We start from the raw sequence: 27,197 nt of genomic DNA on the forward strand, positions 1-27,197 counted from the left end.
ATAAAGAAGATTTAAAAAAAAATGAAAATCAAAGAGTGATTAGGAATGTCTAATAAGATCTCCAAACGAGGGGATCTTATTAGATAAATCCCCTTTAGAACTAGTACATGTGAGGTCTAAAATACCTCTTTACCTTTTTTAAAATTATTGGGACGCACACACAAAAAAGTCAATTGAAATCATCAAATTCTAAGTAAAAGAATCTTCCAAAACATTTTTAGATTTTTTCCAAAATTTTGTAGAATTTTTTCTGAAAATTTTCAACATTTTTCTAAAATTTTTCGAGATTTTTAAGACTTTTTCTCTTTTTTTTTTTGGTTTTTTAATTATTATTTTTTTAAAATTTGAGCCAAAATAACTCAAATCTTTTTCTTAACTAAAAAAATATTTTTCCTAATTTTTGATTTTTTTTAATTTTTTAATTATTTTTCTCTAATTTCTAAAAATTAAAAACCAATTAAAATTTAAATAAATAAATAAATAAAACGGTTTAGGAAAGCAGATCGATTCAGTTTAGTGGGCCACGTGTCCACCCACAATAGTGACATGTGGCACCTTTTATTCACTGTTTTTTTTTTTATATATATATTTTAAAATTCACTATAGTAGGTTGACATCACCCTACCACGTGGCATCACCCGATTCTTCCATTTTTTATTTTATTTTTTAAAAATTTCTACAACAGAGTGATGTCAACATGACGTCACCCTGTGTCACAGTCCGACTATTTTCACACTGTTGTGAAGGGCCGTGCAGCCTCTAGTTAAAGCACTCTTGCTTAACTAGCCAGCCTATCGTTTACCAACATTCATCCACGAAGCACTTTCATTAACATTCACTCAGATAGCAGCGAAAATAGTAATCAATTCATGAAAGTAGTGGCAAGCAAGCAGTAAACATTGAAGAAAACGTAATTCATTAACAAATCCTCCCTTGACATGTTGTACTTAGCGAGGAAGGCAAGTAGGCTAAGCACGTTGACAATTGCTAGTGAGTTTTACAATGACTGATGAACACTCACCCTCCCCTAAAGAGGCTTTTATATAATTATCATCCTGGTACTAGGAAACATCAAAGTGACCGAGGAGTCATACTGCCTTATTTGGCTTACAAAGACTCTACTAGTAGAAAATAACCCTACACTAGTATTTACATGATGGAAACTCATCCCAAGCACACGAGATAAGCGATCACAGGCAAGCATAATGCCCTGAACAAGCTTAGCTTATGACACCTTGCCACGTGGCATCACCCGAGTAGTTCGAATCACTTAACAAGGATCGCTGACGTGGCAACAATCCTAACTGTCTAGAGAAAACACAAATTAGATGACTCATATCACACCACATTGCTCAACTGAATACTTGGTCCCTATTGGGACATGTGTCACCATACAAGTGTGACACGTATCCCAATATCCTCTTATATAAAAGCAAAATTTTTTTCTTTCTTTCATTTTTCCCGTTTTGTCTCTCTCTTCCCTTCTTTCCTCTCTCTCTCTCTCTCTCTCTCTTCTCCTCACATCTCTCTGCACTCTCTCTCTTGCTCACACCTCACTTCTCCTTCTCTCTCTCTTCTCCTCGTAGTTCTCTGCACTCCCTCTCTTTCTCTTACCTCTCTTCTCTCTCACCTCTCTTATATATCCTTTATTTTAATCTCTTACTCTCGCAAATTCTCTCAGCTCTCTACACACACACACACACACTCTCTCTCTCTCTCTCTCTCTCTCTCTCCTTATTCTCCTTCTCTCACCTTTCTCCTCCTCTCTTTTCGTCTCTTACTCCCTTTTCTCTTTATTTTCCATGTTTGAACCGAAGGAGGGGGCACAAACAGGAATTGATCCTTTGGCCGAATGAAGATAAGTATTCTTCACTTATATTTATTATACATACATATATATATATATATATATATTGTTTTTGTTTTTCTTTTGATATTTATGATTTTCTTGGAGAAATTTTATTGTAATTTATGTTTGTCCAAACATGACAATGGGGGATTAAGTTAGCTTGAGTTGGGGCTTGGTTGAGTTAGAATTTGACCTAGGTTAATGGTTGGTTAGAGCTTCAAATGGTTTTGAGTTAGGTCCAATGGGGTTTGACCTAGGTTTGGGCTGACTTGAATATTTGGCTCGACCCAAGATTAGGCTGAGAACCAATTGGGCTTTGGCATTTGGGCTTTGGATCTTGAAACTTGAATTTTGGAATTTGGAACTTGGGCTTTGGCATTTGGGTTTTGGAGTTTGGGCTTTGGATCTTAGTTGATTAGTGGACTTGGGGCTTAGCCCATGATTGGGCTGAAGAAGTTGGTCAACAGGTCAATGGACCCAAGTCTATGTTGGACCTGGGTCTTAGGGATCCAAGTTTGGGGTTTTCGGTTTTGATTCGGGTCTGGGGTTTCTGGTTAAGGAAAATGTATGAAATTTGGTAAAGAAATATTTCTTAATATATAAACAAGAAGTTTTTTAAAAATTAATTGCAATCATGTCATATATATATAGTGTGTGTGTGTGTGTGTGTTTTAAAAGGTTTACTGATGTCCACACTTAGCTTCATCCGGGCAAATGACCCTCCTCCCCAAGTGGAGTTTTTTTTTTTTCCTCTTTTTTTAAAATTTTCTTGTAGCCTTATCATGGGTGAGGATTAGTTATTATTTTGGCCCAAGCATAGGGAACTTTGGGAACCTTTAATAGTTCAAAGTTTGCATGACTTCACCTTTGTCTTGATAGAAAAGCTTCAACTTGTCCTTATAGAAGTTCCAATGAGGCTAGGAAACCAAGGTCTAAATATGGGTAGATACATAATACCATCTTTTTATTTCTTTGTAGTAGCTGCGAAAAGAGGTTGTCAACAAGAATAAACTCATAGTAATGGAGCATAACAATTGAATATTCATTTATTCTTCCCTTTTTGACAAATTGCAAAGACACACATGTGAGTAAGATGGTTTATTATTGATTCCATTGCCAAGTTGGGGATTCCATGAAAAATCTCACAAGGTAAGATGGACATTACTTAACATATTATTTCAAATTTTAGAGTGAAATATGTGTTGTCTTGTTATTGCACAAGGTGGCTCTTTTCTTATTAAATTATAAAAAAGTTTTTTGGTTGGAAAACTATTGACCATTTTGCATAAAATGAAGATGCAATGGATTGATAACCACCTACCATCTATATGTTGAAAAATAAATATATCAAATTTTGAATGGTATAATCAAATGAGTGACAACATAGTATCATAAAATAAAGAATGGTTGTAACCATATCCAATCAACTCTTGATGAAATGAAACGGGAAAGGATCAAATTAAACACAACCAACACCTAAATGATAATAGATTGGTTTAAATGAACCCAATAAATCCTTAATGAAATTAGGAGCAAATCAACTCCTAATGTGTGGTGGTCAAGCTTCTCCAATGTAGTTGAAGACCAAAAACCCCTAATGTACTAGTGGTGGGTATCGAAATAAACTATAAGACGTTCAATTGATTGTTTTTTTTATTGAATTCAATTTTTTTTTCTAATTACATTGGATTATTTAGAATTTCAAATATGTATATCTTATTACTTTAGCTAACAATCATATCAATTAATAATGGAGCCATTCCTTGAGAGCTGTACTCATAGTCCCTTAGACAACTTTTGAGTAAAAGAATCTTCATTCATTCAGCTAACTAGGAGTGCCAATGAATGGGAAGTAAACTAATATTTAATGTAGAGACCTAGAAAATTTAAGTTATGAAAATAATAAAAGAAATGAAATGAAATAAAAGGAAAAAGGAAAAAAGGGGGGGGGGGGATCAGCAGGGGTTCATCGACGAGCCAACGATCTTCGTCAACGAATGTCCCTCTAGGCCTCGTCGACGAAGGACATGTTTCTCATCGACAAAGAGATATTAAGAGTGGAGAATTTCAGGCTATTAAGGGTTCGTTGATGAACCCATTACCTTCATCGACGAACGCCCTTCTGTGGTTGGTTGATGAGTCCACGTGTCTCGTTGACGAAGCCACGTGTCCAACGATCTATAAATATGCTAAAATCAGATTTCAGTGTGGAAAAACCATTTCTTTCTTCTCTCTCTCTCTCTCTCTCTCTCTCTCTCTCTCTCTCTAAATTTGGTTTCTCCACCTTCTCTTTTCATTTTCGGTCCCATTCTTCCTCGATTCAACAATTAGGAATCACCATGATGATCTGGGGAAGATTCTCTATAACTTAGTCAGAGCAGATTGTAGATTTGGAGTCCTTTGACACTATTCCAAAATTAGGGTAAGTAAGGTATTTTAGGGTCTAAATGTTTATTTGGAGTATATAGAGCCTAGGACGTGCTAAATGAGGAATATTCAGGGAGATGAGTTGATTGATTTGGGAAAAATGTGAATTTCAGGGTTTTGAGTTTTGAATGTTGTAGGCGTGGGATTGAGTTGTTAATAAGCCTCTCAGTAAGTTAGGTAAGGGGAATAAATTATAGCAACTATTTTTTGGGAAACAGATTGCTGATTTAAAGTATGTGAAAAATGAAATATGATAATTTACCTGTGATTAATATGTTATAAATATTAGACGAAAATTGTGTGGCATGAGAAATATGATATAACGGGTTTATACTGGGAATGTAATTGAAATTGGGATATATGATTTGAGTTGAGGAAAATAAGATTATGAAATATATATATATATATATATATATATATATATACTGAACTGTTTTATACAGAAATGAAGTTATGGAAATTTAATTATGTTTTATATCCATAATTGTGATGAAATGAAATTGTTATATGGAAATGATGAAAAGTGGTATACAAAATAATTTTATGGAAAAACAAAGAAATGTGTATATATATAGAGAAATGTTGAAATATGAGAAATGAGATATTTATTATGAGAATGGAATGTGTACAGAAAATGATGAGAATACCACTGATGTGATGAGATGAATGTGAATATTGAAATGTGATTATTGAATTGTGAATATTGAACTAAGAATAACGAAATGTGAATTCGAAATGTTGAAATGAGTACCATGATGGGCTTTTGTTGATAGAGAGCACGATACCGTTGCTAGTGAGGTGTTAGTGCAACCACACGGTCTCGTGGATAGTGTGGCGTTACAGTCAATTGGGCCAGTGAGAAGGGTAGTTTTGCCACCAAGCGTTTGGACCAGGAGTAGGCAGACCAATCGTACTACAAACATGTGGTTATATCGTTTTGATCTAATCAGGTAGGCCAACTGTGGTTTAGATCCAGCCTTTGGGCTGCACAACCCTGAGCATGGGGGGAAGCATGGTGTGAAGAATATCCTCAGGGCAGTCATAAGTTATATACACACTGTGGATTTTGTTACTGGCGGATACTCATGTGTTGGATTATGATTACTCATCACAGATGCAATAATGAACAACCATGGATTACAGACACGTTGAGATATTTATATGAGGATACCCATGGGCTAGAATGTGAAAATGAGAACGAGAAAGAAAAGCTTATGAAAACTATTGAAATATGAATATGATAAAGAATAGTTTATGAAAGAAAATGTGAATATGATTTTGAGAAATGAGAAAGTGTGTATATGATATGAAAATGATAAGAGAGCTTTGAAAATATGTTTTACATCCACATAGGATTATGAGTACACACACACACACATACACACACACACACACACACATGTATGTATATATATAAATATATATTCTCCTAACTGTTATATTTATTAAAATGGAATGTGTTATAATGTAATTTTATTAAAATGGAATGTGTTATAATGTAATTGAACTCATACTACCACACACTGTGAATAATTTATTCCGTCTTACTGAGAGTTATCTCACCCAAATATTTAAATATTTTAGGGAATTGTAACAGACCCGGAGATAGAGCTCCTAGATAGAGCGGAGCTAGTACCCTGATAGATAAGGTAAGCAATTCGTGTTGGGGGAATGTGTTTATGTAATTCCCTGGGTTATGTTATGGATTTTTGGAGATGTTTATGGATGTTTAGTACTCTAGTCATTTGTATTCCAAAGGGAATGCAAATATGAACTTCCGCTGTTAGGTATGTATTTTATATGATGGATTGATTACCTAGTATCCCACCTCGGGTTGGGTCTTAATGATATATGGTATCAGGGCTTTGATATGATGATCATGATGATTATTATTATTTTTTTAAAAAAATTGGTGGAGAAATCGGGTCATGACAATTTGGTATTAGAGCTTAAGTTGCTAGGTTCTACAGAGTCTAGTAAAATAGTGGAATACAATACCAGAGTATAGGAATGAATTTTAATGGGAGTAGAGGATGGGTAGATTGGGATATGAGTCAGTCATTGTGAAGTATAAGATGGAAATTTAGGATTCTATCTTGCAACCTGGAGGCAGGAGTTCCGTGATTGTTTCTATGTTTATCTTGGGGTGACAACTTCACAAAAACCAGAGTAAACTATCGCCGGTTCTTGTTTCTATGTGGCAGGACTAGATCTTAAGTTGGGGTTGAGGATGCTAAATGGTTATAGTATGATATTTTATGGATCCTATTTTGTTAAGCGTATTAACGGTATTATGAGGATAGAATTATAAGACTGTTTTATATCATATTTAGGATGGAGCCTAGAAGTAGCAGTGCACATGCTAGAGGTGATGATGCAGGGCTTTCCAATATGGGTAGTGGAGACCCTAATGCAGTATTACGTAGCGTCACCCAGCAGGTGATGGTGGAGATGGCTAGGGGTCAGGGGAGAGGAGCTGCATGATTGAGCAGTTCATGCATATGAAGCCTCCGTTGTTTTTTTGGAGGGGCTGACCTAGTAGTGGCTAAGAATTGGGTTCAAAATATTGAGGATGTGTTGGCAGTGCTTCCTTATACGGAGGATAAGAAAGTGTCTTTTTATGCGTTCAAGTTAACTGGAGAGGTAAAATGTTGGTGGAGATCAGCAAGATTGTTAGAAGAGTAGAGACTAGAGCCTAAAGCGGTGACCTGGAGTCGCTTCAGGGAGTTATTTTTCGAGCGTTACTTCCCTGCTACCATCAGAGAGGCATGGAATACATATGGTAAGCTACAACAATGGTTAAAAAGCCTACCATAGCTAGGTTAAGAGATAATATGCCATTATGTTATTAGGATCTCATATAGGCCTTTATGACCCTGACCTGTAAATGGACCTTTATAAGCCTCTAAAATATCTTTTAGGTCATGACCAATGCCTCAGTTGGTCCTATACATGTGACCTGCTATCAAGAAAAGAATTTCAATAACTAAATGAAGGTAGCATAGTTTTTGTATTTCACTCAGGGGCATATGCCAGTATAGTAGTATGCAACTAAATTTGTTGAGCTGTCTCGATTTACCCCATACTTAGTACCAGGTAAGGAAAAGAAGGCGAGGAAGTTTGAGGAGGGCTTGAACCAAGGATTATATGAGCAGGTTATGGGTTTCTAGACCCAGACTTTTACAAAGATTGTCGATAGAGTCACAGTGATTGAGAGTGGCATGTAGAGGGGCGCTGTGGCGCAGAGTTAGGGAAAGAGATCCGCGCCGCCAGATTTTTAGGCAGGGTCCAGCCGGGGCCCTTGGAGGAGACAAGATAGTAGATGAGGTAGGAGACAAGGAATGGGAGATTGAGCTGTTCAGGGCAAACTGATGCCTGCTCTCTGTCCCTGATGCTTTTGGAGACACCCTAGAGAGTGCCGAGTCAGAGAGATAGTTTGTTACCGATGTTATTAGCCTAGCCATATGGTGAGAGACTACCGAACACCACCAGTAAATGCATAACTCAGTCGAAAAATGAGCAGTTCAGAAGCTATCCCAAGTATAGGAGTTCAGTCATGTAATATTTAGCCCAAAGGCTAGATCCTTTATTTAAGGAATTTAGTTTAATTCCAAATATTACGTAATTTCAATCAGAAAATAAGAAACAAAAAATTACTAAACACAGTTCAGATTTGGTTTCCTGGGTTTTTGAGATTCTTTTTGACAAATTAAAAGAACATGCAATTGAAATTCTAAATCCTACCACACACGAAATTTATTAGCAAGAAATGGAAATCCTACGCTTAATCAAGTCAAAATTGAAACATGCATTTGAACTTTGGAATAAAAACTAAAGACGATAACTTCCCTATTTAATTTAAGCACACAATTAAAATAGACTCATTCAAATACAAGTTCAAAAAATACCAAATTTCTAACACATTTAAGAATTCAAACCAAAATTAGAACTTTAACCACTAAACAACAATTAAGCACGGTAAAAAATCAGACTTTAATAAAACTAAACTTAAACTAAATCTAACTCAACAAAATTTAAATTTTTAAGAAGACAACTAATCTAAATCCTAAAGAATCTATATATATATATATATATATATATATATATATATATATATATTTGTATTTAGGAGATTTGTTGGCCTAGTTAGGCTTAAAACTCTTGATTTTGATGATAACAAAGTAAGGTTAACTAATCTGCTTCAAAGTAGTGCTATTTTAGTTAATGAAGGCAAAAAGGATTATAGATGATAAAAGGGACAAATTCCAAAAGCTCATGTCAACATTCAGATCAAATGAAGCTTAGAACTCAAATGACATATCTTGAAAGCTCACAAGGATCAAGGAACATGGAAAGCCCTATATCAAATAAATGAACCATAATGAAAGCTCAAAGAAGTTTGAAAGATCAAAGATCAGCGACAAAGAGAACCCAAAGCAAAGAGGAGTCAAATTAGTTTTTAGAACAAGCTTTGTAAGTACTTCAAGTATGATTCAAGTATGATTTTTCATTTTGAAGAACATTAGGCAAACGAGACTTAGAGACCTTAGTTTTAAGTCTTGGAACATATTTTTCAATGAAAAAAAAATTGATATTCCAAGATTAAAAAAACAAAGAAAAGAGAGATCAACAATGATTTAAAATAAGTAAAAATTGGTTGACAGGCAACTGACTGTTAATGGACAATCAACTGCCATGTTAAAGGACCTAAGAAAGAAGACAGAAGCATGACAGTTGACTGTCTAGTGTTGACAGGCGACTGTCAGTGTAAATTGAGATGACTGAGTGTGTTTTGCTAGTCATCTGTCACCCTTCTGGCCGTTTTAAAAAATTCAGTTGTTCAAAGACAGGTGCTTGACTGCCTATTGATAGGCAACTGTCACCTTTCTGGTTGTGCATTTTAAACGTGAAAAACACTGTCAGCTGACTGCTAGAGTACTAATAGTCATCTGTCATGCGGTAAATTTTAAAATCACAACGGACATATTTTGAAATTTTAGGTTGTTTGGGGCTCAAAACTTATTTAAAACTTGGACCCTACTCCAAGTAAACTTGGGGAACAAGTTAGATACTCTTCTGCATCTATAAATACACCCAAGCTAACTTGATTTAATACCAATAATTCAACTCAACATTCAAAATCTCTCTCAAGTATTCTGAAATTCTCAAAGCTCTCTCTTGCTCATAACTTGCACGAAGTTTACTAAAGTCTTGCTGATTTTCTCATTGAAATTGTGTTTCAACTATCAATTCTTTCATCCATTGAAAGAATCATACAGTGAAACATTTCTAGAGCTTCAATTTGAATTTCATATTGTGAATTACATTGAAGTATATAGTTTTGAACTGTACTAATCAGCTCTTTGAGGAGCAATTCTTTGTACATCTATTTGATTTGTATCTTGTAGATTGACGATTCTAAGGATTGTTTGGATCGTTGGCTAAGCAAGGGGATATTGCTTAAAGAGGCGGGCTCTAGCCTATTTGAAGGAGTGACTGAAGGAGGGTACATCGTTTGAAGAGGTGGGCTCTAGCCTACTGAAGGAGTGTGTAAATGGTGTTGTTCCGCCCAGTAAAGGAACTTATTTTAGTAATCCTTTGGTGGTTTGCCAAAGGTAAGGACGTAGGTTGGGTATAAGCCGAACCATGTAAAAATCCCGATCTCACTCTCTCTTTCTCTTACTCTTTATTTTCAGCACATTTAAATTGTGTGGATGGTTTAATTGGTAATCATATATACTACGTATATTTGGAAATCAGGTAAACTTAAAGTCTAATTTTGATTTGGGTTGTGGAAACTGAAAGAGAGTACGTTGGTTAAACCATACTTTGCGGAAACCATATGGGAGTACGTTACTTGGTTAACACCCAAAGATAAATTTACTAAGAGTTTATTTGAATTCTAAATTTTGGGAAGAGTGTGAAAATTGTGTTGATTGAAAAAGCTAATTCATTATCAAAGGGATTGCATTAACAATAGGGCTGCACACAAAGTTAAAAAGCTGAGAATTGTTCATTAAGTTGCAATGTATATCTTGATTGAATGTGTTTGATTGGTTTGGATAGTGTGGTTGATTGAAAGGTTGATTGGTTACTTAATTGTTTAAATACTTGTGTTGTGGTTGTGGATTGAATTTTTTTTGAATATCTATTGTGTATTTGATAAAACAACAAGAAAACAAGAATTCATTAAAAAGACTTAAAAGCGTTTAAGGATTCTTGAAGGGAATTAAAAGAAATTTTAAAACTCAATTCACCCCCCTTTTGGGACTACACCTTAGTTTTCAAGATTAAACCGAACTTAAAAATAATACTCAATCAAACACTAACTCTAATAATAACACTAATTAAGAAGTGAAAGAACACAAATAAACTTTAATAATAATACCCAAAAAATATTCAAAAATTAAAAATTTAATTAAAATCCTACCAAAAACAATAACAATTATTCAATTCTTAAAAGCAATAAAAAAAAAAAAAAACAACTATAAAGAAGATAAGAAAGAAAAGAAAAAGAAAGAGAAAAAGAGAGAGAGATGAAGGAAACAGAGTAGCTGGCCATTGCTGGAGTAGTAGAATGGAGCAGTGGCATAGGAGGACTCCTCGGATGAGGTCTTGAAGTAGGGCAGCAGCAGTGGGTGTCTCCAGTTGGTGCCTCTAGCAGCAGCAATGCAGCAATAGAGGAGCAGGGAACAAGGGCTTCGGGTCTGAGGGTGTTCACAGTAGCGCACAACAAAAGGTAAGAACAGATAAATCAAGGAAGAAGATTGATAATGAGAGAGAAGAGAATGAGAAGATAGAAGAGAGGGAGAGAATAACCGAGAGAGAAAAGAGAGTTAGAGAGAAAGGAGGCAAAGAATAAAGAGAGTTGGAAAGTTGAGAGGAGAGGGTGCGTAAGGGAGAATTGAGGGAAGGAAAAGGAGTGCCTTGTATAGAAGAAGAAAAGAAATTATATAAAGGGAGTCCCCCCAAAAACCTACATGCCCAGTGCATGGAGAAGGACCCAACTGCATGACCGGGTCAAATCAAGGTAATTAAATTTTGTTTTTTTTTTTTTCTTCTTTTTGTTTCCCAGTGAACAAGCCCAATTTTGGCCTTCCTAAAGCCCGTAACTTTCAAAACTCAAAACACAAAAGTTCTAGAACACTTTCTCGGCTTTCCCTAGAATTTTGAATCACCTCGATCGGAGCTCGAATAGGGGAATTATGCTCGAATTACGAAGTTTCATTGACTTTAACATCCATAACTTACCCTGCAAAAATAAAATACCAAAAATTCATAAATTATTCAATAAAATCCAAATATTATAAATAGAGCGTAATGTTAAAATATTGAGCATAATTAGATATTTAATTAAAAATATAATCCTTAATGCATGAATTAAAACACCTAATTACTCAATTTAGGCGCGTAATCATACCCCACAACTATCGTTTTGCTAGTCTCTAAAAAATAATGTGAATGAAATTCAGGGCGGTACCCATAAATACTAATTCCAACAAACATAAAATGAATGCACATGTGACACAACCATACCATTTTACATATAAGAATATAACCAAATTTCACACAAGCTCATCATATACAATGCACATAACTCCGAAGTAATTCATTCATGCACGTTTCATCATTATATAGCCGTTAAGAATAGTATACTCACATAAAGTTAACTAATAATTACAATTCAGAGTTAACATAGTCATATAAATCTGAGTATAAATAAACGAAATCTCGAGGTATGTGTAATGTGTATGACTCACAACACCCAGGATACCAGTTTTATCGCACTTGTAACACCTGATATCGTTGTTCTTCTTGGATTGATTACAAGATTTTTGACTTGATACTTTGTTGAACTTTCCTTTGCACGCTCATTGTTACCTTTCACCATAAGTCCTTCTCCTTCATCACATATTTTCAGCCTTTGATGAAAATTCAGTAAGGCACTTGTCACTTCTTCTAAATTAAGAGTATCTTTTCCCCATGTAAGAGTGGTAACAAAATTTTAATAAGTATGAGTCACTCGCAAGGAGTTTAGTAACATCAAAGCCTTATCATCTTCATCAAACTTAACATCAACACGTATTAAATCACTAATATAATTTGATTAAATGCATTGATGTGTTTATTTAAGTTCGAACCATTAACCATCTTAAGCCAATAAAGACAATGTTTAAGAAATAACTTATTAGAAAGTGATTTGAACATGTACCAGCTTTCTAACTTTTGCCACACAGTCATTGGAGAATCCTCCTCCATCACATGATAGAGTACTTCGTCAGCGAAACACAAACGTATTGTGGAAATGACCTTTGCCACTAGTTCTCTCCAAGTTACTTCATCCATACTGACCGATTGAACACCATACAAGGCCTTCACCATCTCTTGCTACACAAGTACATCTTTTACTCTCCTCTGCCATAAATAGAAGTTCTAGGTTCCATCGAATTTGACAATGTCAAACCTTGCAGAAGAAGAACCCGATGCCATGACAACAACACGCTATGATACCAATTTGTTGTGAAATCTAGTATGGTATTGCATAGTGGAAATATAAAAAACAACAAAACAATAAAGCACCAAATACAATGCACACACACAGTATATCTGAAAACAACAAAAAAAAAACACAACGATTTACATGGTTCGGTAAAACCTATATCCACAGGAGTAATTCAGCAAAGGTTTCACTATGAAAATGAAAGTTACACAATAAAAAGATACAATGATCTCTCTCTTGTCAAAATATGCCTAGAAGAACACATATAAAAACCCTTCAGAGGTTTCCCGCCAAATACCTAATCGTCCCAACGTTCCACGTCAAAATTTGAATTCTTTCTCGTAGCCTCAAGAGCACTCGTTGACGAGAAGGGCACTTATCGACGAGAGAGAGAAGTCCACTCGTCGACTAGAGCAGGGCAATCGTCGACGAGTCTTTGAATTTCTGATTTTCCTACTCTCGGTATCTCAAAACTTTTGCATTTTTCTTACTCTCGGTATCTACTCGTCAACGAGTGAGACACACTAGTTAATGAGTCCCTGCTGCACAGTTCCAATGAATTCATCCTTATGCTTTTCTTCCTTTGTTTATGAATCCCACTAAGTATAAGTGTCATACATAAATACAACAATACAATTTTAAGGGAGTGAGTAGCCTGCAAATCATTGAACATGAAGAATTAGTCCAATATAAAATAAACTAATGATATAAAGATATTTAAGACTAATTATTATTTACATAATCATAAAATTTTTAATAATAAAATTTCATTTTAAAAATTTTAATCAAAACATAAAGTTTATGTCCTACCCTACCTAAAATAATGTGTCAAATAGTTTATCAAAGTGCAAATAAAATGTGATTATGGTCAAGGTATTAGAGGTCACAAATTTTACTCACAAACCCTAAATCCACCCGGTTAACAGTGTTCATCATATCATAATTAAATAATCATTACAATTGCAGCATTTTGTTTAACTTATTTTCTGACAATCCTTAATGGCTCTGCATGATCAAAATAAATTCTACTCAGTGGTGCGGCGGACCATAAAATGGACGTCGTTGACAGTTGTGGACATCCGGCGATATTCAAAAAAAAAAAAAAAAAAAAAAGCGATCAGAGTGACTTCACAGACGCCGGGTCTCTTTAGCTATATATATATAATTCTTCATATCATTAAGACTGCAAAAAGTAATTTGAACCTAGTATCAAAATTAATAATATATTTTATATGAAGTTATAGTTATCCTTTGCGGATGTGGACAAAGGCGGGCAGAGTGACAGCAGGAGGAGGTAGGAACAGGATGAGCATTAGCAATTGGACATGACAATTGACTTGGGGCAATTGAAAGTACTATAGTAGATTGAATTGTGGCTTGTGCGTATCCACTTCAGAGCTTTTGCTTGCAAGAGTGCAGTTGTACTACGTCCATTCTGCACCACAATCCCAATATCCTATTGTTTTCCTCACCAAAGGGTCTAATTGGTTTGGTGACTTCACAGAACTTATCCCAGCATTAAATTAATAAAGAAAGCTAAAATGTGTTATTTTGAGTGGTTTTGCTTCCTTGCTACCCACTTATGCGCTTCAAAATGTTTACATATAATTGGGCAAAGAGTTAGCAACTTACCTTTCTATTCAAGTACGTAGTAATAATGGAAACTTTCATTCTCTCTATTGATTTTAAGCATATATAAGTATCATTTCATGTTAGATATACAAGAAGTTTTCTAACACCTTATCCTCACAAACGTGCATCACTAAGCACATTTGATTTCAATACCTCTGTTCTCCTTGATTCTACCCTTGAGCTGTACAGTCTTTTTACAAAGCACGAACCACTAGGTTCATCTTCGTAGTAAGCTCATCCACCTAGGGTTATACTGCTTATGTACACCACTGTAATCTTTCAATAATTCATCAACTGAGTCTTATTGCTCTTTTTGGGATCCAATACATCAATGTAGGTTGGGTCTCTCTATGGTCAAATGATTGACAGTCTTGACTTGTCTCTAATGTATCAATTTTCTCTATATTAAATGTGTGGCATGATTGATATTTCACACAATCCCACAATTTGAAGGCAAGTGATCGATCATAACGTTATTAACCAAGCTCTAAAACCAATTTTATCACATGATTCTTTATGCAATATGAAGTATTCAACTCATCATAAAGAGGGACATCACACAAAATTTATAACACATTGATTCATATGTTTCATGCAATTTGATCCACTTGCATGAAAAGGTGAGTCTTATCACCATAAAATATTAAATGTGAGTGCATATATATACCACTTAAAAAAAATGAATATGACACAATAGATTAAATTGGTGCATTGTAAACCGTTAGGTGTATTATGGCGTTGTCGTTCTAAATTTTAAACATGGTTACAATTAAAGGAACTAAAATTTGTATTAGGTGTTTACCCATGCCTCCAGAATGTTGACATTTGTTTCTACATAAATATCCGTCTAACACGAGTTTATCATCAACGGTCGAGTAACTAGTGATAAATATATAAAAATCGAATTGATGGTCATGTGAATTTTTTTTGGCAGTTGATGAGGAAGTGCAAAGAAGCAAGAAAATCATAAATACAGAAGAAGAAGAAGAAGAAGAAGAAGAAGAAATGAATTAAAGCTTAGTAGTTTTCCTATCACTTATATAACCCTACATCTTCTAATACTTGTCATCAAGATTAAAGCATTTTCAAAATTAGATAGCTCTTCTAAGCCTTTAGAGGTTATAAATGTAAGCAACACATATGATACATGATACTCAAATTGAGCAGCTATCATTTTGAATTAAAAAATAATTGAAAATTAACAGTAGAAAAGGACGTCTTCTAGTAAAACCCATACAGAAAACAGCACTCAAAAGAATATGTAATTAATGGATATGCTGATTGCAAAAATAATAAATTTTACTGCATTCATTACTTTTTCATTTGGCAAATTTTTCGAGAGACGTCTATGAGTCCATTCCATGTAGTCAGCCAAGCAATAAAGGCATAATTATGGAGCACACTAGACCCTTTATACAAATAGCCGAAGCCAAGCAATGGGAATATGGAAGGGTGGGCTTATAATTTTCCCTAGAAATGCAATTGTTCTTTCCGAAGAATAAAGGAAGATGCATATGATGGCATATCATTTGGTCATGCAAAGCAAAGCCTAGACACCAAATGAAAATCAAAAAGCTTAACCGGGAAACCCTTTTCTTCCCCCATCTTCTTTTAGCTCTACTTTTTCAATTCCTTCCCTCAGAATTAACAAACATCATTTCCTCCACATTGCAGCACACAATAATTGCTTTAATTCCTGTGGGACTCCAATGCCCAAAAAACCATAGGCCAGCAAAAAAAGAATATCGGATCAATTATTTTATCATGTTCATTATTTTTTTTAACTTTGATTTTAGGCAATAATAATTTTGAAATTTGTAAGCCGGATCAAAATTCAAGACAACATTCATTGACAATTTTAGCTGCCTAGAATTCTCAATTAAATTAGTTTTGGAGGTTTATTTATTTATTAACTAACCTTGTAAAGCCACAGCTAGTTAAGCATTAAAAGAGGTACTTGTTGCTTTGTTTAGTCGGAGGGCATAAATAACAATCAAGCTTTAAGTTTTATAAGGTGCGGTTGCTAGTTAATTATATGAATCTTCGTTTGTAATTTCTTATATTTTATGAGAATACCTACTAATGCATGAACATCAAGGGTGAAGAAATTAAAAAGAAATAAATTGTAGTAGTCGAGTTTGTGGGGGAACTATTTTCACTCAAAACGAGGTGATGATAATAGGGACAATGGTGATATAAATTACGGTAATAGAAATGTAAGACTGTGAATTAAATGGACAATTGTGGGAGAAGGTAAACTATAATATCGGAAACTAAAGGGTACAATTACGCACAAAAAAAAAGAAGCAAAAAAACAAAAATAAAACAAAACAAAACAAAACAAAAAAACAAAAAACCAAAAAAAAAAAAAAAAGTTAGAATGGAAATTAGAAGCGCTGAAATCTGAAGATAGATTAAAGATAATAAATTGGTCTCTCGTGAGAAAGATCCTTTAATTCTTTTCTCTTCTTCTTGTATCTACCAAAATCCTTCAAAATCCTTTGACTTTTGGTGTCTTGCTCTTGTCTTGGTAGTTGTAACTCTCATTTAATGTTTGAAGTTGATCATATCATTCCTTTAAGTCCACATATCATAAACTAAGATACAATCTTCCAATATCATTATAAATGTTTTGATTTTTGTTAGATTCTTTTATCTTGTTAGCATATCTATATTCATATCCGGACCATTTTTCTATCTAATTATCCTCTCGAGACCATGGGTGGATTTGATTATTTGTCTCCTAAATACAACTAAGAATCTAGGGAACCTTGGATATGATTGCAAGGTGCTCGAGGTTTTCAAGATCTGTTCCAACTAGGATGATCGGATATTTGGGAGGCTCCTCCATGTGGATGAATGTTAGTCTTGTCATATGCTTCCCTCCTACTTTCTTTACATATGGTAGGTATCTTTTTAGCTTGAACAACTACCCTTAATTAATGACTCCAAGTTGAGTGATGAGAAATTAAGTGTTGGACAAAGTTTAATTGACTTGTGATTTCCTTTTGGCCGAGTGTGTCAAACTTTGCTTCTATGACATAATTGATCGAAAACATCTTCAGTTGCTTATATTTTTTGTTATACTAATTGATCATTAAACATTTATTTAAAATTTTTTTGTGTCGTTTTCCTCATTGGTCAAATTATATCATCATTACACTCCTACTCTCACTATCATTAATTATCTCAGTCATATTCCTCATTGGTGCATTATTTGACCTAATTTGCTAGTGTCCAAATCATTTTAATAACACTTATTTTATCTTCTATAGGTGTTACGCCTAACTTATTAAAATTGTGTTTATTATTTAATTTCTCTCTTAGTCTTGTACTACTATTATCTATCTTAATATTCTCATTTTGACAATTTTAAATTTTTGACATGGATATATTGTTCCTTAGTTGGTTGGCATTGTGATTGATATATGTACCATTGGTCATATAGCTTGTAGACACCCCAAATTGTCCAGTGTCGTATACTTCAAAAACAAAGGAAACTTTTTTTTTATTTACTACAAAAAAATTCGAATATAAAAAAATAAAAATGCAGAGAAAAAGAAAACACATTTTTACATTAGAAAAATTTTAAAAAAAGAAAAAAAAAAGAAAATGAATGGAAGTGAGCCAAGTAGTCTTCAATTTGCAAATCATTTTCAAACATGCATACATGTGCTAAATGTGTAGAATTTAAAATAAATTGTTGATTGAAAGAGTGATCCTTTGTTAAGGGGATTAAGCAATCAAAGTTAAATAAATCCACAATTTAATTAAATTATTTTTCAGAGGCCTATAAATAGAGAAATATTCAGAGAAGAAAAAAAAAACACAAGAAGAGAGGAAGATAAAAAGAGAGAGCTTCGTGCTAAGAAAGAGTGAGGGATGGAAAAAATTGTGTTTGCTGAAAATTCAGGATTGGAGGTGCCTGAGCAGTCAGCTTGATCTAGACAATCGGATGGTGATTTTTTGTCTGATTAAGCTGAAATTTTGATAGACTGTTCATGACTCATCATTATTAATTCTGATTGGTTAGATTGTTATTTGGAACTTTACAACTTTGGTTTTGTGGCATGGAACAGCCTCATTGTAGCAGCAACTTTAGGATTGGAGGTGCCTGTGCAGTTAGCTTGATCTAGACAATTGGATAATGATGTCTCGTCCGATTGAGTTCAAATTTTGACAGGTTCTTCATGACTCATCCCTCTTAATTAGAGGAAATGTTGAAGTAGGAATTTGAATTTGGAAATGGTAGAGGAAAATATTTACAAGGAATGACCAAATGAATTATGTTTAAGAATCATAAGGATACTTTTGTTTTGGGTCAACCATCCAAAAAGGACAAAGATGAAGCAATTGCTTAACATAGAGAGAAGAGATTGACAAAAATTAAAGGAAAAATCCCATATGAGCGCGGACTAGTAATCCGCGCATATTCGCTATACTTTTTTCAAAGCTATCATATATTATGTATCACATATTGGAGACTATTCCGAAGGAAGATGTCGATCTCAAGGAATTCATTGAGTTGCTTGAAGACATGCCATCAATTATTGGATTTGCATTCAGGTTGCCTAATAATTGGACTGCTGAGGTCCTACCTATGTATTAGAGCTAAACACAAAATTTTCTTTGGTTTAACTTATGGCTAAACAAAGATCCTTTGTTGTAAAAAAGCTTATCTTTTTCTTTCGTGCTTGTATTAGCCTTTGTTTCTTTGTGTTGTTCTCTTTAGAACTAGTTCATTTCATCCCTATAGAAAATTGAAATCGTCATTGTACCTTAAGGACATTGTTGATTGCAATGAAAGTACCTTACCTAACCTTAGTGAAGGAGATAAGTATTGCGACGTCCCGAGTGCAAAGGTGTTTCGGGGAGGCGAATAAGAATAATAAGTTTGTTGATTTTCAGGAAAAATTGGAAGTTTGGAGTCACCACTAACCTTTTTTCTTGGTTTGGTTAGAACATCTTATTACTACTCAATTAAGAATAGTATCGACCTGCGTACACCACAATTAGGATCGGGAGTTCGGTTATGCAAGGGGAATGTACTAGCACCCCTTATGCACCCGTTGTACGAATAGTACCTAATTGATTAAGAATTATCCCTAATTGAATTTTAAATAACCTTTAGTTTACTCCTTTTAAAAAAATTGAAAAATATAGACACCCTAGTTTTTACCAGACCTTTCTGAGAAGACTCGACATAATAAAACTGACCTTAAGTCCAGGCACTAAGCCCCAGTTTGTTTTCAATCGAGTCCTTCCCAAAGTCTGAGTCCTTTTTAGAGGCGGAATCATCTTAAAATAGTTTTCAAGAGGAGTCCTGGTATTCTAGGAAAGTTTTAAGTCCTTTCTACACCGAATTTTTATAAAAAATTTCTTTAGTTGCAAAATTAATCTTTTTCTTAAATGGTGGTAAAATAAATAGTGCATTTTCAAAATCAAATCCTTGATTCTTTTAGTGCATGCTTGAGTCATGGTATTTTTATCCCAAAAATAGAGTCCAGTCTTATTTTGAGTTTTGCTCATTTTTCGAGTCTTGAGTCCATTTAATTTTTAAGTGTAAATTTGAGTTTCTCTAACTTTGATCAAGCCCTTCAATGTCAAAACTTAATTGTGCATTAAACCCTATAAACCAAAAATTATGAGTCCTTTGAATTTTGATTTTAAAATTGTTCCTTCTAAACTTTTGAATGAATTTCAAAATGGAGTGTTGTTATTTTAAGTTAAGTTCTGATCTGAGTCCTAGGTCTTAAATTAAGTCCTTCAAAATTTTTGAATCAAAGTAGTTAAATCTTAAGTTGAGTCTTTCAAAATTTTCTTTGAGCCTTTCAATTTTCAAATCGGGTATTTCAATTTTGAAAGAAGTTTCTTGTTTGAGTCTTAAAGTGATCTTATTAACCGGGTTCAATTGGTCAACGAATTTTGGGGTCAAAATTGAAAGACTTGATGCCACATTTTATTATGAAATGGGAAGGGGCACATGTAATATTACAGGGGGGAAATGTACATACAAGGAAATGAAAAAGGAGTGTACAATTGGAGGGTGTAGTACAAAGCCACATGGGGGTACATACAAAAAATACAAAAATACAAAAGAAATATAAGTGCCAAGTACAGGGAAATGAAAATGAAATACATAGAAAAAGAAAGCCTAGTACAAATAAATGTTGCACAGAAAGCAATACAAGGGTACATGCAAAATTACAAAAAATAAAAAATACAGTGGAAAACACAAGGCCCTCCAATCCTCAGTCGCTAGCTAGAAGCATCTTCCAGTTCACTTGTGCACAAGAAAGAAATAATACATCAGTGACCAAAGGAAATTCAGAAAATAAAAGGAAATGCAAACACTTGGGGGAGGAATAGAGTTTGTTAGGAAAGAAGTATTCCTTTCCGGCGCAAGGAATTCTCTTAGAAGGAAAATTGGAGCCAAAAAGGGTTGCCAGCCTCCCTATAATTAGGGAGCCTTAGGGAGGCTCGCACAATAGGGGGACACAAAGGAGAGCATAAGAAATTTCTGTTGAAATTGACAAGCACCATTCAGTAAGCAGCAATACTCTGCTAAAATTGAGAGAATAGTGAGTTAGAGGATGGAGGTTCTGAGGAAGAGCCTAGAGAAACCTTGCTGAATTGTAGAGAGCAGGGGAGTTGAGAAAGAAGGAAGCAGAGCAATAATTCACACTTAGACCAGGCGCCCAGGTCAGATACTAGAGTAGGCAATCAAACAACCAGAGAAGAAAGGAGTGAAGAAGAAGGAGAGAAAGGGAAAGGTATAATCTAAGAACCCTCTGGAATTGTTCAATTCATGTTTTAATTGTGAAATGAGTGTGAAGTGAATGCAGGTACCCTTCCCCTCTCTTAGGTTTGGAACCTAAGCTTTGACCCAAATCTTTTTCCTAGAACCCCAATTCAAACTCAGATTCAACCCTTGCTGGACTTGAACTCCAGGAACCCTCATGTTTACCCATTCCAAAACCAAACCCAAATCCCCTGACCCAAAGCTTGGTTCCTATTTTAAGCATCCAAAACCCACTTTTGAAAACCTTACATGTTAAGGTTTGGAAACCAGCCCCTGTTTAAAACAAACCAGCCCACAAACCTTTAATTTTTTTTAACCCGGAAGCCCATTTTCTAAAAAGACCCAAAGCCCAACCAGTTTTCAAAATACTTAACTCGAGCCTGTTTTCAAAACTTAACCCAGCCTAGTTCATGTTTTTTTTTTGAAAAACCCCACGCCTGTTTTAATGACCTTCCTATTTTACCATATATTTTTTTTCACATAATAATATATATAATAATTCGAATATCCTGCTAAATTGCTAAGATCATGATCAACCTGGACCCATGGGTACCAGAGATATAATTGTCATACAACTCTGATACCTAAGCAGTTTAAAACATAAAATTACATAAATACCATAAAACACCAGAAACCATACCAGAGTTCTACTAAATCTATTTTATATATATATATACAATCATCCAAAAAAGACCAAAAAGTATTCCTAGGGTCTCAATCCAAAAATCCATCTAACCCTAGCTCACTCACTTATACTGCAGACAGGGTAGCTCAATCCACTTCTACTGCTGTAGGGCTCTATCCAGCCTCCTACCTGGATTTCCTAAAATGTTTGTAATGCTGATGTGAGAAACCTCTCAGTAAGGGAGGAAAATTAATATCAGTGTGTGAAAATATGAGTATTTTTCGTGATATACATATAAACAGTACATAATTCATATCAAGGATAAATAGTTGTATCATAATTGAATAAAACATGATTTAACATAACATAGTTTAACATACTAAATTCTTGTACTAGAAAATCATCTTATATAAATATATCATACTTAAATTATTACCCAGGATAGATAGATAGTTAGCTATCGTCATGTCTTACCCCCCACATGACATGGTTGTGCTGCCTGAAGGTTAGACTCGGCAATGGTTGACCGACCATACTAAGTCAATATCGGTTACAATGTAAGTACGATGGGTCTGCTCCACCTGTGCCGGACTACCAAGGGAACTACAACACTCCCATGAAGTCACATAGACTGCCATCTCCCACACTCTACATAAGATGTGTGGTAGCACTAACATAAACGTAAACGTAAATGTAAACGTAAACATATAGCTGCGGTGCCGTGCTTCGTGAAACTAAACTAAACTATTCGGGTTGTGATAACATATAATACGTTTCATGATATTGAACATAACAGTTTCATATTTCAGGGTAGACATAACATAAACATATTTCATAATTTCTTACATATCATACATAATCATGACATTTACGCTGGTATAATTTATAACGTAAAAATCACGGCATTTACGCCGGGATAATTCATAATGTAGTAAACATAAATTTTTAAAACCATAGTTTTTATACTATTTTTATGGTTTTCCTGAAAACTGCTTTAACATGCTTATCTTGGAAAATCATAATATTTCAATATAACATAATTTTTATGGAAATATTATACTCATGCCACACAAATGTACATAGCCTTATAAACCCATAATTTATTCTAAGAACATATTTTCATATAAAATGTGTTAAAATCATTTCCCTATTCAACAACTATATTCCCAAACGTAATTCTATATCAAACATATTTTCCTAAAAATAAAAACTATATAATGATAAATAATTTCATAGAAAAGGATGACTTAATTTATCCCCTTACCTGACTTGCTGAGAAGCCTATAAAATATTTCAAACTTACACCCATGTGTTCCCCAGCTCAACACCCTAAAATTGCATTTTTCTTAACAAAACTTCAGCATTATACTATTTAAAGCATTTTCCTTAGTCCAAAAATACCAAATAACTTATAAAGCCTAAAGTAACCAACTTACCCAGATTTTGGGATAGTGCCCATGTTGGCTTAACCAACGAACTACTCAAGCAAACTTGAAGAGAATCTTCCCACAAGTAGCGTGGCGGCTTCCGATTGTTGAACCAGCAAAGGACAAAGCCGAAATCGAAGAGAGAAGGTGGGAGAGATGTTTTTAGAGAGAGAGAGAGAGAGAAACCCTTACATGAAATTCCTTCGCAGAAACCCAAGTTTGACATATTTATAAAACGCAAATTCGTTGACGAGACATGTCACCTCGTTGATGAGTCCATGAAGGGAGTTTGTCGATGAACACTTACTCATCGTCGACAAGTTTCAGGCATTGAAATCAACCCTCTCGGTATTGTCTCGTCGACAAGCCTAAGAAGCCTATTCGTCGACAAGCACTCCGTACTTGTCGATGAGACCCTACTGAAACCCCCTTTTGAAAAATCTTTTTTCTCTCATTTTTATTATTATTTAATTACTATAATTCTTTGGGTCTCTACACCCGTACCCATTTGTAATTACTAGGACCTTAAACCCAGCTTAATTTTAAATAACCCTTACCCAGCTCTTGTTTTCAAACTCAAAGCCCACAACCCAATTTTCAAACCTAGCCCACTTGTTTTAATCTAAAAACCTAATCGGGCTCGTCTTTTAAAAAGAGACCCGACCCACTTTATTTTAAAATTCAACCAAGGCCAGCCTATTTTTTAAACCCAACTCAAGCCCATTTTCAGATTCTAATCCCAAAGCCCATTTCAAATTTTAACCAAGCCCAAACGTTCTGTTTTAAGCCCAAAATTTTTTAAGCTAAAACCAACACGTGCCTGTAAGCATGTGATTCACTACGGTACACCCGAGTCAGCTCACACCATTCACTCGTTGACTAGTATGAGTCAACCCTGCTACACCACCCACTGAGTTGAGAGGAGGTGACTCGCCTTCAACCCTACTAAAACCCTAACAGGTTTCGTGCACTAACTAATACCCGAATCATAGATACCACCAAATAACAGAAATCACAAACAATATCAAACTCTTTCAATACTTAATACACAGATCACACACACAACACCAAATCACACACAACATCAAACCAACTGCACAAGCACGTAAACATAAGGAAAAGAACAAAATAGGAAGAAAACACTTATCTGGAGGAACTGAGGACCCTTTTGTCTTTTGGAGTACTCATCTTATTTCCTTTGACCATCATCATGAAGGCGAGGCCTACGTTTGATGCACTAGGAGAGAAATTTCGAGGTCGGGTTTGAAATCTCATATTTTTTAGAGCTGAAGGATATAGGCTACGAGTTTTTCATTGTTCAAATATGAGATCTCTAAGAAAGGGATTTGAGCTTGAGGGTTCGAAACCGCTAAGAGAAGTAGAGGTGTGAAGTTAGGGCTCTCAGAATAGGGTTAGATCTCGTGTTGATTCTACGAGGAGAAATTGAAAAGGATTGAGAGGGAGGAGGTTTAAGGCTTTCTTAGATTTTGAAGAAGGGCAGGTTAGGATTGAGAGGAAGAGAATATGAAGAAAAGGAGGAGAATGAGAAAAGGGAGTTTCAGAATGAAGAAACCCTAGGGTTTCGTTCGCAAGGAAAAATGAAGGAGTGTTCAAAAGAGAGTTTCAGAGAGAGGGTCTTGAATGAAAGTGGAAAAATGAGAGAAGAGGCAAAAAATTAGTTTTTATATGTTCTATTTAGAAATGGAAGGATTCTAACACGTGGCTTGTTATCGCTTGTTAGATCAAGAGACCATGTGGCCTCCCAAGAACCATTGGATGTATGTTTTCTCTCAGTGCACCAAATGAAGCCAAGTAATAGATCCTGGTGTGCTTCGTTTTCTGCCACATGATCGAGGAACCTCCAAATGGTAAGGATTAAACCATATTAGCAATCCATGCATGGACGATCCATCACCGTTGGATCTCTGCCCCTGCATCAATGGCCAAGATCAACGCGTCAGAATTCAGCCTCGAAGCACCGCTCCTCCATCCACTAGATGACACGTGGCACTCCTATCCCCTAGGCAATTAATTCCTAAAGCACCCCACTCCTTACCTTTGGATCTTTGCTCTTATCAACGACTATGATATTGCCACCTCAGCAATTCTATACGCGCCCGCTCAGTCACTCACAGAGTGCCATTTGGCCCTAACTAGGCCTTAAAATGGTTGACCGCCCCTTATTGGCTGGTTCTCCCCTGAACCGGTTTGGTCCACTGAACTGGTGTAGAATTGGTTCAGTATTTTATTATTTTAGAAAATAAAAAATATTTGAAAAAATTTAAAAAATCCAGAAAAATTGAAAAAAAAAAGTTTCTAGGCCAGTTGTCATTGCTTTTTCATCTTAAAATAAATTTTATCAAGAAAAATACAAAAATCCACAAGATATATTTTTACACTTGGAAAGAAAGCGATAAAAATTTAGAAAATTTGCAAAAATTCTGAAGAAAAAAAAATGATTTTGAAATTAAAAAATTGTCTTTGCACTCAAAAAAATCATAAAAAGTTCAAGAAAACTCCAGAGAAATTTTTTAAAAAGGGTTTTTGGCACTTGATTTTCATTATTTCGCTTTAATTGTCTTTTGTTAGTTCAAAATTTGGAGAAAATATGAAAAATATAAAAAATTTAGAAAAATATAAAAAATCAAGAAAAATATTTTGAGACTTAAAAATCAGTTTTGGCACTCCTTTCTATCTCAAATAAATTCCCAAACCTTTTGGAATATTATTTTTCATACTTAGAAAATTCTATAAGAGTTTCAAAAATCTCGGGAGCATATTCTTGTACCTTATCTTCTCGAGTTTTCCATCCCGATGATTTAAAAGGGAGACATGAGCTCTTCGGAGTATGGTGTGTCCCGGTTCTGAGGGAATACTTATACAGTATTGTTTATTTCTTTTCATTTTGTTGAAGGGAAGTAATTTTAAAGGCTTATTAAATTTATTTTGGCATAATTTTTTATTAATTAGGTACCATTCGTAAGAACGGGTGTGTAGGAGGTGCTAATACCGTCCCTTCGTATAACCGAACACCCAAGCTTGACTTCGATAACGCAAACCGATTCTACTCTTAGTTGGGTAGAATCACACTAAAATGTTAGTGGCAACTCCATTATATTATGTTTTCCACGAAAATATCATTTTCAAAATCCTCCTATTACACATTTCGTCCAATTCGCATCTTGAAACCTCGTGACAGCTTGGCGACTCCACTTGGGATTTTTTAGAGTCGAGCCAGTAATTAATTGATAATTATCCCGAAATACAAATTTAATAGGTTTTTTGATTACTCCCTTTCATTTTGTAAACGTTGTTGTACATTTGAATATTTCACTGCACAAATGCTTTGTGAATATTTGGAATACTTTGCTTTAATTGTGAGCACCATGAATAAGTAGGTGATTAATTGTGAATACTTTGTTGTTTATTGAATAAACTTGTGATCAACTGTGAATCCTTTATTTCCTTTATTGATTGAATAAACATGAGATTGCTTGTAAATATTCTTGATAAACATGTGGATGAATGTAGTGTAGAGGATTTAGGAAAAGAAGATGATTTTACACACTCTCACATGCCTTATACCCGGGCTTTCCCTACTTGGATTAGATAGGAGTGTAATAGCATCAGTCCCTTCATGGCAGAGCTTGATGGGACCCGTGAACCACTTCGCTCAGTGCGGGCTTTATCTTGACCCCTATGGGGGAGGATTGAAGTTCAATATGGGAATCTTTTGTTTATAGGGATTAGAGCTTAACCACACACAATTATCCAAGATCCCCTCCCTAAGGTAGAGACTCGAAGAAACTTTGTCAAATGGATATACCTACCTCAGGTTGGGATAGGGGCCTTATCCTTCTCCACATAATTTGACTTGGTCTTTTGTATATATGTGCCATACATTTTACATCCATATCTTTTATTAAGTGTGAATC

This window comes from Malania oleifera, chromosome 2, assembly GCF_029873635.1.
Source record: "Malania oleifera isolate guangnan ecotype guangnan chromosome 2, ASM2987363v1, whole genome shotgun sequence".
In the NCBI taxonomy this organism is placed as follows: Eukaryota; Viridiplantae; Streptophyta; class Magnoliopsida; order Santalales; family Ximeniaceae; genus Malania; species Malania oleifera.